The sequence below is a fragment of the Ornithorhynchus anatinus genome, chromosome 8, assembly GCF_004115215.2.
Source record: "Ornithorhynchus anatinus isolate Pmale09 chromosome 8, mOrnAna1.pri.v4, whole genome shotgun sequence".
NCBI classification, from domain to species: Eukaryota; Metazoa; Chordata; class Mammalia; order Monotremata; family Ornithorhynchidae; genus Ornithorhynchus; species Ornithorhynchus anatinus.
In genome coordinates, this window is record NC_041735.1 from 10,489,445 (window position 1) to 10,503,894 (window position 14,450).

Consider the following 14,450-nt stretch of genomic DNA (forward strand, 5'->3'; position numbering starts at 1 on the left):
TGCCATACCCCAGATATTTCCTTAATTTGGAATATTTCTACAAACTCCCTCTGGAAGGATATGACCTCTGAATGGAATACGAAGCATGATAACGAGGAGAAGCCAGCTTTCCAGATCAAGTTCACTCAACCGAACTGCAAATACGGGGTTTGCGGCTCACTCTTCAACTCAATAGATATGAAACATCTTGGCAACAACTCCAAAGAGAAGAGAGAAGGAAAAAATGTGAACACACTGAAATGCAGTTCTGAGTTTCTGGTCTACCATAATGCAAATCAGGCACCATTCACTCAGTCGGCCTTCTCTCTCCTACTACAACCCAACCCACGCACTTCACTCCTCTAATGTCACTGTACTTCCATCTCATATGTATTGCTGTCGACCCCTTGCCCGTATTCTCATCTCGGGTATGAAACTCTCTCCCTCTTCATTTCCAACAGACCACCAATCAATCATATTTATGGAGGACTGACTGAGTGCAGAACACTGTATTAAGCACTAGGAAGAGTACAATATAACATTAATATACATGAATTACAGATATACTTACTCATAAGTGCTCAGGGGCTGAAGGAGGGGAGAGTAAAGCGTTCAAACCCAAGTGCAGACTCTGAGCCCGTTATTGGGCAGGGATTGTCTCTATCTCTTGCCTGAATTGGACATTCCAAGCGCTTAGTACAGTGCTCTGCACATAGCACTCAATAAATACTATTGAATAAATGAATGAAAGGGCGATTCAGAAGGGTGTGGGGAAGAGGAAATGAGGGCCTAGTAGGGGAAGGCTTCTTGGAGGAGATGTGCCTTCTCCTTTGAAGGCTTTGAAGGTGGGAAGAGTGATCATCTGTCGGATATGCAGAGAAGAGGGTGTCTCAGGCCAGAGGCAGAACGTGGACAAAAGGTCGTGGCAAGGTAGATGAGATCGAGGTACAGTGAGTAGACTGGCGCGAGAGGAGAGAAGTGTATGGCTGTTTGTAGCAGGAAAGCAGCGAGATAAGGTAGGAGGGTGCAAGGTGATTGAGTACTTTAAAGCTGAAGGTAAGGAATTCCTGTTTGATGTGGAGGTGAATGGGCAACTACCGGAGGCTTTTGAGGAGTGGGGAAACATGCACTGAATGTTTTTTGTAGAAAAACGATCTGGACAGCAGAGTGAAACGTGGACTGGAGTGGGGAGAGACAGGAGGCAGGGAGGTCAGCAAGGAGGCTGATACAGTAGTCAAGGTGAAAAAGGTTAAGTGCTTGGATTAAAATCACATTCCTGCAAGAGGCCTTCCCCAACTAAATCCTCACTTCCCCTATTCGCCCTCTTCATTTAAGCTCCATTTTACAGATGAGGAAACAGAGACAGAGGAGTCCAAGGCCATACACCAGGCAAGTGGCAGAGCAGGGATTAGAAACCAGGTCCTCTGTCTTGCTGGCCCGTGCTTTTTCCAGTAGGTCACACTGCTTCTCAGGAGGGTTTGAAAATTCTAGCAGTGTGACTCTAGGCTCCTGAGTTCTCGGTGGGTCAAATGGTGAGTGGGAATGCAGGTGTCTCTAAGTTTATTCTGTTTCTGTTTTCATTCCAAACTGGGCCTCTGTTGAGCAGAGTACTTCAAATAATGTAGCAACCAGCCAAAACAAAGAAAAACTCATTTCCTGGGGCAAGGGAGTGTGGCTTGCAATCCTCAGTTGTAGCAGCAGGTAGAGCTCTAGGATCCACCCTTACAATAAATAATAATAACAGGAATGGCATTTGTTAAGCACTTACCATGTGCCAAGCACTGTTCTGAGTGCTGGGGGGTGGATACAAGGTAATCAGGTTGTCCCACATGGAGCTCACAGTCTCAATCCCCATTTTACAGAGGCACAAAGAAGTGAAGTGACTTGGCCAAAGTGACACAGCTGACAAGTGGCAGAGCTGGGATTAGAACCCATGACCTCTGACTCTTTCCACTGAGCCACGCTGCTTCTCAAGCCTAGATCCTCAAGAATAAGGAACAATGTAGAATTTTTGCTTTACTCTTCCTGTTCTCAACAGTAGCTTCAGATCTGGAATGATTTGAGGCCATCATCACCATATGTGTATCCCTGTTTGATCACATTTAATAGCTGTTTTAGTTACTATGAAATTAACCAGGCTTTTCGGGACCTGCTTGGAAACATTAGTGAATATCTGGTAATAAAGTACTTGTGGAGAACATTCTTGAGCTAACCACACCCGTTAAAGTCATTTGCATCACTGGAAGGCTTGTCTCTTGCTGTCAGGCAGTCAGAGCTTTTTATTGAAAAGACTCATGATATAGTGAACAAAAGCTTAGAAAATAAACTCTAATCCCCAAAGGAACACTAGATGCTACTCTACTCACACTAAAATATTCAATTTATGGCCTATATTGAATCCTATGTCTATAATTTACTGTCCTAAGTACAAAGGAGTTTTTAATACAAACCAATTTCTATGTATTTTACTATTTTCCCTGTCTGTGTCAAAATAGACATTACAAATAGTGCCAAGATACAAGGCATATACAAAGCCTCTGGAGTGTGCAAAGAAAAAGTCTTTCAATTTGAAATCTCAAGGTTGGAATTTTCCCTCGATGATTGGATTTTTTTAGACATTCTTTAAGGGGTCGTTAACTGAGGGTGTCTGAAACCATATTGCACTCTTGTGTTTTAAAAACCCAGTCAGTCATTTGAACATCCATCAGTGGTATTTATTGAGCACTTCACTGTGCCGAGCACTGTTCTAAACGCTTGGGACTACAAGATATCGACCAAAATGATTCAACCTCATACTTTGCAAAATTACCCAGCTCAAAATTTGAGTTCCTAGACTGTTAACATCTTGAGGGAATCACACCTACTAATTCCATTGTACTCTAGTAATAATGATGGAATCTGTTAAGCGCTTACTATGTGCCAAGCACTGTTATAAGTGCTGGGGTAGATACAAGGTAATCAGGTTGTCCCACGAGGGGCTCACAGTCTTAATCCCCATTTTACAGATGAGGTACCTGACGCACAGAAAAGTGAAATGACTTGTCCAAGGTCACGCGGCAGACAAGTGGCGGAGCCGGGATTAGAATCCAGGACCTCTGATTCCCAAGCCCGGGCTCTTTCCACTAAGCCATGCTGTTTCTAGTACAGTGCCATGCAACAGAGTCCACACTCAATAAATGCTATCGCTTGATTAATTAATTGATTGGGCCCATATGTTAAATCAAGGGGACGCTACGCCTTAAGCCCGGAACTTGTGCACATCTAAAAAGGTCCCCAGGAAGTTAGGACAGTGCTCTCCATGTGATAAGCGCTCAATAAATACCATTGATTGATTGACCATCCTCCTAGTCTTGCCTCCAGGAGAGGTAAATGCTAAACTTACATTTCCACCCAATAATAGTAAATGGCCTAGTGGAAAGAGCATGAGCCTGGGAACCAGAGGACCTGGATTCTAAGCAGTGTGACTCAGTGGAAAGAACCTGGGCTTGGGAGTCAGAGGTCATGCGTTCGAATCCCTGCTCTGCCTCTTGTCAGCTGTGTGACTGCAGGCAAGTCACTTAACTTCTCTGTGTCTCAGTTACCTCATCTGTAAAATGGGGATTAACTGTGAGCCTCACGTGTGACAACATGATTACCTTGTATCTACCCCAGCCCTTAGAACAGTGCTCTGCACATAGTAAGCGCTTAACATTCATTCATTCAATAGTATTTATTGAGCACTTACTATGTGCAGAACACTGTACTAAGCGCTTGGAATGTATAAGTCGGCAACAGATAGAGACAGTCCCTGCCCTTTGATGGGCTTACAGTCTAATCGGATGGGCTTACAGTCTAATCGAAACAAATGCCAACATTATTATTCTAAGCCCAGGTCTCCCATTTGCATTCCAAGTGCTTAGTACAGTGCTCTGCACATAGTAAGCGCTCAATAAATACTATTTAATGAATGAATGAATGAATGAATTTGCCTGCTGTTTCTCCATTTATGAAAGGGGATTCAATACTTGATTTCCTTTATACTTAGACTGCGAGCACCATGAGGGACGTGGACTGTTTCCAACCTGATTATATCATATCTATCCCCAGTGTTTTACAAAGTGCTATGTTTGTTAATTATTATGAATGGTATTAATAAATCCTTTCATTGGAGGGGCCAGGGGCCTGTGGTCAGGTGAGCCTGGCTTGGGCTAAAATTCTGGACTTGTTTCAGGTTCATCCCATATATAACCCCAGCAGTGCATATAGGGGTCCAATTCCAAGTTCCAGAGGAGCCTGTTCTCCATTCCGGGTAGGGAGAAAGGCTGCAGTTCTAGGGATGGGCAGCCAATGGACTTTTGGGTTTTTTTTTTTGTTTTGCTTTTTTATGGTATTTGTTACATGCTTACTATACTGTTCTAAGTGCTGGGGTAGATATAAGATAATCAGGTTGGACACTTTCCACATCCCAAATGGGGCTCACTGTCTTAATTCTGTTTCCCGGATCATTTTTCTAAAAAAAAATAAAAAATTTCAGTCCATGTCTCTCCACTCCTCAAAAATGAGAATTAAGTAAGGACTGGAATGGGGATGGACAGGAGGAGGGAGGTCAGTGAAGAGGCTGATGGAGTAATCAAGGCAGGATATAGTAAGTGCTTAGATCAGCGAAGTAGCAGTTTGGATGGAGAGGAAAAGGCAGATATTAGTGATGTTGTGAAGGTACAACTGACAGGATTTGGTGAGACTGAATATGTGGGTTGAATGAGAGAAATTAGTTGAGGATTTTTAGTCATTCAGTGGTATTTACTGAGCACTTACAGTGTACAGAGCACTAAACTAAGCACTTGGGAGAGTACATTGCAACAGAGTTGGTTAGGCACATTCCCTACCCACAAGGAGTGTATAGTCTACATTTACATTCGAACAGGGAGAAGAAACATTGAACTGTCAATCCATTGTATTTATGGATCACCTTGTGTATGCACAGCACTTTTCTAAGGACTTGGGAAAGAAAGTTCAATATAAATATTGATGCTATTGATGCCTGTTTACTTGTACCTGTTTTGTTTTGTTTTGCTGTCTGTCTCCTCCCTTCTAGACTGTGAGCCCGTTATTGGGTAGGGATTGTCTCTGTTTGTTGCTGAATTGTACTTTCCAAGCACTTAATACAGTGCTCTGCACACAGTAAGCGCTGTATAAATACGATTGAATGAAGTAAAAGTTTCCTCCTCAAATCATTTACAGTCTAATAGTGCAGGCAGATTGGTCATAAAGAATAGGAACTGGAGAATGATCATATGCACATGTGTACTTTTTTGCAATTTTGTGATTTTAAAAAGAGGACAACACCTAAAAGCAAAGCCAAAGCAGCAGTGCTGTAGAGCGACTAAGAAACAACTGAGGATACTAAGATCACCTTTCCTTGCCCAGATAGTTATAAGATACCACCCAGGGAAGGTGGGAGAGGTGTGGGAAGTAAGAAAGGGAAAGGACAGGATTTCTACATACCAAGCAAGCACCGCCAAGAAGGAGATAAATTCTAGGTGTAGTAGATACCCTAACATCTCTAGGGGCTGAAAAATTGCAATGGCTATGTTCATTCATTCATTCATTCATTCAATAGTATTTATTAAGCGCTTACTATGTGCAGAGCACTGTACTAAGCACTTGGAATGTACAAATCGGTAACAGAAAGAGACAGTCCCTGCCCTTTGACGGGCTTACAGTCTAATCGGGGGAGACAGACAGACAAGAACAATGGCAATAAATAGAATCAAGGGTAAGAACATCTCATTAAAACAATAGCAAATAAATAGAATCAGGGTGATGTACATCTCATTAACAAAATATGTGAGATCTCAAAGGTATTCCACATAGAAAATATGCTACCACTTTTTACCTGAGGTGCATGTCCCCGCCAAGAATTTTCCCATCTAAACGTCGGCTACATCAGGGAAACTCAAAGCACAGCAGGGTGAGGCCCAGTCGAATGGACGCGGAAAACCACCGCAGGAGCAGCCTCACTCCAACTTATCATCTTTCAGATCAGCCCGTCCTTGACATGGTCGTCCCATTGCTGAGGGCACTTGACTAGATGTCTGTTGGTGGAAGTAATCATGAAAGGTGGGAGTAGTGAGCCTGGAGGAAAACAGACTAAATGATCTCATCCATCTATTCAATCTCTAATTCCAATGCTTGTTATTGCCCGATTATTAACCGGCTCTGTAGCTAACATTAAACAGTCATTTATCAAACACTGTGACCAGTCTAGTACTGTAAAAGTTTGGGCTTCAGCAGGTACTCGACAAAAACAGAGAAAGCACAAACTGACCCTGTAATTTTTTTTAAAGTGGCTACTGAAATGGAAGAGGGCAAGAGGGAAGAGCTAAAGAGGGTCCTTCTCAAGATCTTGCAAGAAACACTCAAAATTATGAAGTGCATTTGTTAAGTGCTTACAATGTGCCAAGCACTGGGATTGATGCAATCTAAGCAGATTGGACACAGACCCATCCAACACAGGCCTCACGATCTGAGAGAGAACAGGTATCTGATCCTCATTCTATGGAAACTGAGGTCCAGAGAAGTTAAGTAACTTGCCCAGGATCAAACAGCAGGCAAGTGGAAGAGCTGGGGTTAGAACCCAGGTCATCTGATTCCCAGGTCCGAGATTTTGCCATCAGGACATACTGCTTCTCATACTTTTATAACTGAATCACCCCACATTAAGGAAAACTTGTATTCTATATTCACCTGACCTATGCTGCACAACCAATTCCTCCTGTATTACACTACTTCTTCTCCAGATAGATTCATTCTGTTGGAAGAACCGATTAATCAGTGGTCTTTATTGAGTGCTTAGTATGTGCAGATCACTGTACTAAGTGCTCAGAAGAATGCTATACAACAGAATTAGCAGACACAGTCCCTGCCCATAAATGAGCTTAAAGTCTAGAGGGAATAACTTTCCATAATCCATAGCAGCATTCTCTCCAAAAGAGCTAGTCATTTTTGTTTTCTCAGGCAAGATGCATTCTACGTTCTCCTCTCGAGAGTCTTTTCGAGGCATATTGTAGACTTGTTTTCATCTGAGCCTGATCACACTGTGGATGTCTGTGGATAGTCATGGACTTTTCAGGGAAATTTTAAAAGCCTTCAGCAAAATCACAATATTACTACATCAAGATTGAAAAGGTGAAAGACACTTTTCTTAACTCAAATCCCTTTTCAAACATCCAGGTTCCCCTGACAGATAATCAACACGAGTCCATGTAATCTTCTCATTAAGTACTTGGGCATCAAGATAAAAAGCCGACTTCTGTAATTGGAACAGAAAAAAAAATCCTCAATCAAAATTTAAATGGAATTAATCTGAAATAAAAGAATGAGTTAGAAATTTTAAAATGTTTGTAACAAAGTAAATGTAACTGTGGGGGGAAAAAAGCCATCTAAATGTCCATTTTCATTTTAACAGCTTTTAAAAGTACCAACTCTTTAATACTGTACACTCCCAAGTACTTAGTACAATGCTCTGCAGACAGTAAGCACTCAGTAAATATGATTGTTTGAAAAGACGGCACAGTCATGGAATCGCAACATGTCTTTAGACCTCAGGGAAACTTGGTCTTTGCAGCCTTTTCAGATGTAGGAGAATTGGGCAGCCCAATATCCTAAGTGATTTCCAGACCTGGATCAACTGATGTCAAATACTTCCATGCAGTGTACGTAAACCTCATAGACGTTATGCTGCTGCTCTTCTGTAATTCCCCTGTTTCATCTTTGTTTTTCGAGTTGGGGATAATGTAATAATGTTGGCATTTGTTAAGCGCTTACTATGTGCAGAGCACTGTTCTAAGCGCTGGGGTAGATACAGGGTAATCAGGTTGTCCCCTGTGAGGCTCACAGTCTTAATCCCCATTTTACAGATGAGGTAACTGAGGCATAGAGGAGTGAAGCGACTTGCCCAAGGCCACACAGCTGACAAGTGGCAGAGCCAGGATCAGAGTCCATGACCTTCTGATTCCCAGGCCATGCTCAAGCTGCTTTGATAATAATCATAGCAATAATAATATTAATGAAGACCACTATAAATTCTATAGGAAAGCGCTAGCTTAAAAAAAATTGTATGCATCTTAATGTAGCATTTCTAACCCATTCGAACCCATGTCCTCTGACTCCCAAGCCCGGGCTCTTTCCACTGAGCCACTCTGCTTGCTTTCCCTACCATTTATTCGCACTCTGTGTGGTATTTACTACTTGGAAGAGCTGATAAACCTTTGGAAACATGAAGGTTTCACTGGGCACTGCACCTTCCAGATTACTTATAAATTGTATGGTAAACAAAATCTGTTTTAGCACCAATCTCTAGAGAAGCAGCACAGCTTAGTGGAACGAGTAAGGCCCTGGGAGTCAGAGGTACTGGGCTCTAATCCCAGCTCTGCCAACTGCTTGCTGTGGGAACTTGGGCAAGTCGCTTAACTTCTCAGGGCCTCAGTTTCCTAAACTGTAAAATGGAGATTAAATACCTGTTTCCCCTCCTACATAGATTGTGAGTCCCTTGAGGGGACAGGAACTGAACTGTGTCCAACCTGATTAACTTGTATCCACACGAATGCTTAGAACTGTGCTTGACACATAGTAAGTGCTTAACCAATACAATAATAGTAATAATTACAATTATATTTGTTAAGCACTTACTATATGCCAGGAATGGTACTAAGCGCTGGAGTAGATACAAGCAAATGGGGTTGGACCCAGTCCCTGTTCCACTTGGGGCTCACAGTCTCAATCCCCATTTTACAGATGAGATAACTGAGGCACAGAGGAGTGAAGCGACTTGCCAAAGGCCACACAGCTGACAAGTGGCAGAGCCAGGATCAGAGTCCATGACCTTCTGGTTCCCAGGCCCGTGCTCAATCCACTACGCCATGCTGCTTCGATAATAATAACAGCAACAATAATAATAATGAAGACGACTATAAAGTCTCTAGGAAAGTGCTAGATTTAAAAAAAATTGTATGCATCTTAAAGGTAGACAAATGTGTAGCATTTCTAATAGCATGACTACGTATGTTTCGATAAACACTACACCTGAAGCATGGGCCATTTCTGATTGATTCAAACCTAAAACAGACACAGTATTTCAAACATGCAGGGAACAAAATGAAGTTGTTCAGAAAAACTAGAATAAAGCGGAAAAGTATATGGGGCAAGTAGGACATGGATAAACTTAGATTTTCGGATCATCGGTTTTAGAACTCAACAGTATAGGTAATTTCTGTTCCATTTCTTTCTACAACTATCAACACATACATCATGTATAAATAATAATATTAATAATGAAGCATTTCTGTGCTGAGAACTGTACTAATTGCTGAGGTAGATAATAGAGGTAATTAGGTTGAACACAGTTTCTGTCCCACATGGGGTTGATGGTATAAGGGGGAGGGATTACAGGTATTGGATCCCCATTTTAAAGATGAGAAAAGTGAGGCACAGAGAAGTTAAAGAGACTTGCCCAAGCTCATACAATAGACAAACTGGGATTTCCACTAGGTCATGCGGCATTTAACAGTGAATGGCAATTTTCCCTCAATGATTACCCCGTGAGGTGCTCACCTCACCATTTAAAACAGTGTGAGAGGAATAAAGCGGTTGAATGGGTGCTGGAAAGTAGGTGGTGTGGTGAAGTTTTCTCCTCCCCATGGCAGTGATCACTTTATAAAATTACCACATTTTTTAAGAAGGGTCAGTTTTCTTTTCTTAGTTCCACTCCTCTTTAGCCACCCCAAATGAAAAAAAAATCTCCTGATTCTCCTTGATTAAAATGAAACTAAAGGAAGCTTGCATCATATTTCTATTCTGTGGCGAATGCAAGTGCTGCAGATTCTAAAATAACGTTACCCAAATGCTAAATTGAGTGCTAACATAGTTCTGCTTTTTTGCAGATAATCCTTGAGAAGATTGATTAGGAGACTGTTTAAGTGTCTTTAAGGTTTCTTTAATTCCCCTAGCCTATCAAGGGAGACCTCTCTGTCCCCTCGAATAGGCCAAAAAGTCTCATTTAGGGCTAGGGTTCGATCTTTGGCAAATTTTAGTTACCTACGGTTGTTAGAGATTGGCTGATTTGGGGATGCAAAGTCAATTTGACCTAGAAATACAGTATTGTTACATTATGTATCTCTCTAGTATCTTTCTTTGTTTGATTTTCATTTTACTGGATTTTTGTAGGACAACACTGTCACCTAATGGTGAAGGGATAGTCCTACCAGGATCAGAAAAATAAGTCTCCCTGAACCGGACAGAGCTCATCAACAACAATAACAAAAAAACACCCTTTATGAGGTTTTATTTTGACAGAACACAATAGATGGTGTGGTTCTGTTGGGGTCTTTTTAGTTTATCTGAGGCCATTATAGAAATCGTCCAAGAGCACAAAGATATAACAGTTGGAGGTCTCAAATTTTTCTTCATAATAATAATGTAATAATAATGGTGGTATTTGCATGTGCAGAGCTGGGGTAGATATAGGGTAATCAGGTTGTCCCAGTGAGGCTCACAGTCTGAATTCCCATTTTACAGATGAGGGAACTGAGGCACAGAAAAATTAAGTGGCTTGCCCACAGTCGTACATCCAAGTGGCAGAGCCTGGATTCAAACCCATGACCTCTGACTCCCCAGCCCAGGCTCTTTCTACTGAGCCACGCCGCTTCTTCATAGTGCATCAGGATTTATTCATTTGAAGGGTTACCTTTGGCATCCTTGACTTTTACATTAGTAAAGTCCAATTATTTGATCTGGACTGTTTTACACATTAAATGCCCTTTTCTCTCTTTACAAAAAAAAAAAAGCAAAGCAGTTATTCAAATGAGCCGATTTTCTTTTTTTATATGAAAATACCATTTATTTTTAAAAAAACCCAATGTTGGTGGATATGTGGCTTTCTGTGACTCTTCATTCAGAGCAAATACAACTCCACCCGGGATGGAGTTTCTTTGGGTTCTAAAATCCCCAATAGTCAAAAGTTGCTTTGACCCGGTCCTTCCCATCTTATGCCAAATTGCGCCCTAAACTAGGAGCCCCTCAAGGGATAGGGTCCATTCCTAATTAATAATAATGATGATGGTATTTGTTAAGCACTCACTACACTATGTGCCAAGCACTTTCCTAAGCACTGGGGTAGATGCAGGGTTGTCCCCCGTGGGGCTCACAGTCTTAATCCCCATTTTCCAGATGAGGTCACTGAGGCACAGAGAAGTGAAGCGACTTGCCCAAAGTCACACAGTGGCCTAGTCTGGATTAGAACCCACGACCTCTGCCTCCCAAGCCCGGGCTCTTTCCACGAAGCCACGCTGCTTCTCGCTTGTGTACTCCTTTCCAGTGCTTAGTCCAGTGCTCTGCACCCGGTCCGGGCTTAATAAATACTATTACCACTACTAAGCCCAAATGACTCACTCATAAGGATAGGATTTATTAGGCGCTCACCATGTGCAGAGTCCTAGGCTACCAGGTACAAGACAATCAGATCTGGCACATTCCTTGCCCACATATGTTAGCTCCAAGCCCATTAAAATGAACATCATGAAATTAAATTGCCACTTCAGTCACTGCTCTTTAATTAGCTTCTTACTCTACGCGGCATAATATCCTTCAGCATCTTTCCAAAACAGTGAGTCATTGTAGGACTTCAAAGATCAGGTTTAAAATATTCCAGGAGAGGGCAGCAGCTACAAACCACAAGAAATCTTTTTTTTTCCATATCCTTTCTTCTCCCCCAAAGCCTGTTTTCTTTTCTTTCCACATTTGATGGTCCCTGGTGCTCCGCAGCACCTTACCTGAGGACTCCCCAGCCCTTTCCAGACCAGAACTATCTCCTCCTTTCTTACAGATGGGACCTGACACGATGGAGCTGGAGATAAAAACCTTGAACTTCATTCTCTGATTGGATGTGATGGTTTTCCTCCCCCAAATTAACCTAGCGAACTTCAACGTTTCCTCTCCAGTGCTAGAGAGGTGGGTGTTGATTTGGTGCTTGGGAGAATAATGGTTTTGTATAAATGGACAGAGCTTAGTGTAATAATAATAATGTTGGTATTTGTTAAGTGCTTACTATGTGCAGAGCACTGTTCTAAGCGCTGGGATAGATACGGGGTCATCAGGTTGTCCCACGTGAGCTCACAGTTAATCACCATTTTACAGATGAGGTAACTGAGGCACAGAAAAGTGAAGTGACTTGCCCACAGTCACACAGCTGACAAGTGGCAGAGTCTGGATTCAAACCCATGACTTCTGACTCCCAAGCCCGGGCTCTTTCCACTGAGCCACACTGCTTCTCTGTGTAAGTACAGACTCCCACCAGTTTCTTCCCTGGAGAAGAGCCAATCTTGTATTCTGGACATGAAGGATCCAGCTCGCTACCTAAATACAAATCGTTTGCTCATTTGTATATATTTTTATTACCCTATTTATTTTAGTAATGAGATGAACATCCCCTTGATTCTATTTATTGCTATTGTTTTTGTCCGTCTGTCTCCCCCGATTAGACTGTGAGCCCGTCAATGGGCAGGGATTGTCTCTATCTGTTGCCGAATTGTACATTCCAAGCACTTAGTACAGTGCTCTGCACATAGTAAACACTCAATAAATGCTATTGAATGAATAGAGATCTAACTCCTCAGGGTTGTAGAAAGGAAATGCACTCAGAGACTGGTATTTCTCACGTTATTTGCACAAATTGATGACGCATCAGCTGCCCTGTTGGACTAACAACTTGGTAGGATAAATTGAAAACATTTAAAAAAAAAATCTGTTAAAAACATATTGGAAGAGTACGTAATTCACTGGATTCAGTTAATTAATCCACACAAATTTGTACCACTAGAGGATGAACTCTGACCAATTGAAAAGAATAAAAAAAAATTACAACCATACAAAATAGCAACGAGCAAGGCCCAGTGTGCAAGAGAGGCTCTTGAGAACAAGTTTCCCTCTTAACACTTCTCAATAAAATGTTTTTGGCCAGTCCCTAGCTGACCTGAACTCAAATACCGTTTGATTGCACCTTAGCTGATAAGAGTGCATCAATTCAGTTATACACACCAATTATTTTGCCTGTCTTACTACTCCTTCAAGAGTTGCAGATTTGTCCTATCCCCATTATCTAAATAATTTAAAAACTTTCTACAGTGAGGGGCAGCCTTAAAAAAACAAACCAACCGCTTTTGGGTAAGTCAAGAAGACAAAAGTGCTTTTTATCTTATTTCTGATATAGATTGTATTGCTGCTTTAAAGAGTGGATGTTTATCCCCTAAAATGCCATAATTCTTCAAAAGCCATTGGAAATTTTGAAGAGTAAAATAATCTCATTAGTTTTGCAAATCAGTGCTGGATTAAGCCATCATGTTCTCCCCTAATATTTATAATTAATAGCATTCCTTGAATGATTCTAGTAAGAATTCTAGTGCTTAAATTTGTACTTTAGGTGCAAAACAGCTACCTAGATATAATCTCAATGCACTAGTCCAGATCCTGAAGTACTGTTTTGGAATGGGTAAAGTTTGAGTACACAATATGCAAGTCCCACCTATCTTTAATTTGAATTTAAACTTTCCTCTAATTTTTTTTCTTTTATTGCTGTTGCAGCTCAAATTTTTACTGTTTACTGTACTGAAAGCTTGATGTACGAGAGTAGAAATTCAAAATCACTCTGCCTCTCCAACTACTGTACCCGAAGCAGTGTGGCTCACTTGCAAGAGCCCGGGCTTGGGAGTCAGAGGTCATGGGTTCGAATCCCATCTCTGCCACTTGTCAGCTGGGTGACTGTGGGCAAGTCACTTCACTTCTCTGTGCCTCAGTTACCTCATCTGTAAAATGGGGATTAACTGTGAGCCTTGTGGGACAACCTGATGACCCTGAATCTACCCCAGTGCTTAGAACAGTGCCCTGCACATAGTAAGAACTTAACAAATACCAACATTATTAATAGTATTTAATAGCACTCACTTGTTAGGTGAGCCACTCCCTATTCATTCAATAGTATTTATTGAGCACTATGTGCAGAGCACTGTACTAAGCGCTTGGAATGTACAATTCGGGCAACGGATAGAGACCATCCCTGACCATTGTCGGGCTCACAGTCTAATCGATCTTGTACATCCTTCATTTTTGTAGCACATACCTTAGATGTGGAAGCACTTAACCCACATCCCTAAGTTTTCGAGCGGGTTCTGCCTTCATTGTCAGAGGAGGGTTAAACTGTCCAAAAAAGAATCTCGAAGAGTTGATGTTTATCTTGGGCTAAAGCAAGAAAGGAAGCCCCTGTTAAGAAGCTTGGCTTACAAAGTGTGGTTAGCCCCCGCTGAACAAAGCAGTTAACTGTAACCATGTACCCACAGCATTATTTGAAAAGTGCTAAATTGCCTTTGTAAAAACAGCTTGTCCAAGTCCTGGTAAACAATGCAGTTTGAGACCTTAGACGGTTGAACAGCAATTCTTTGGGA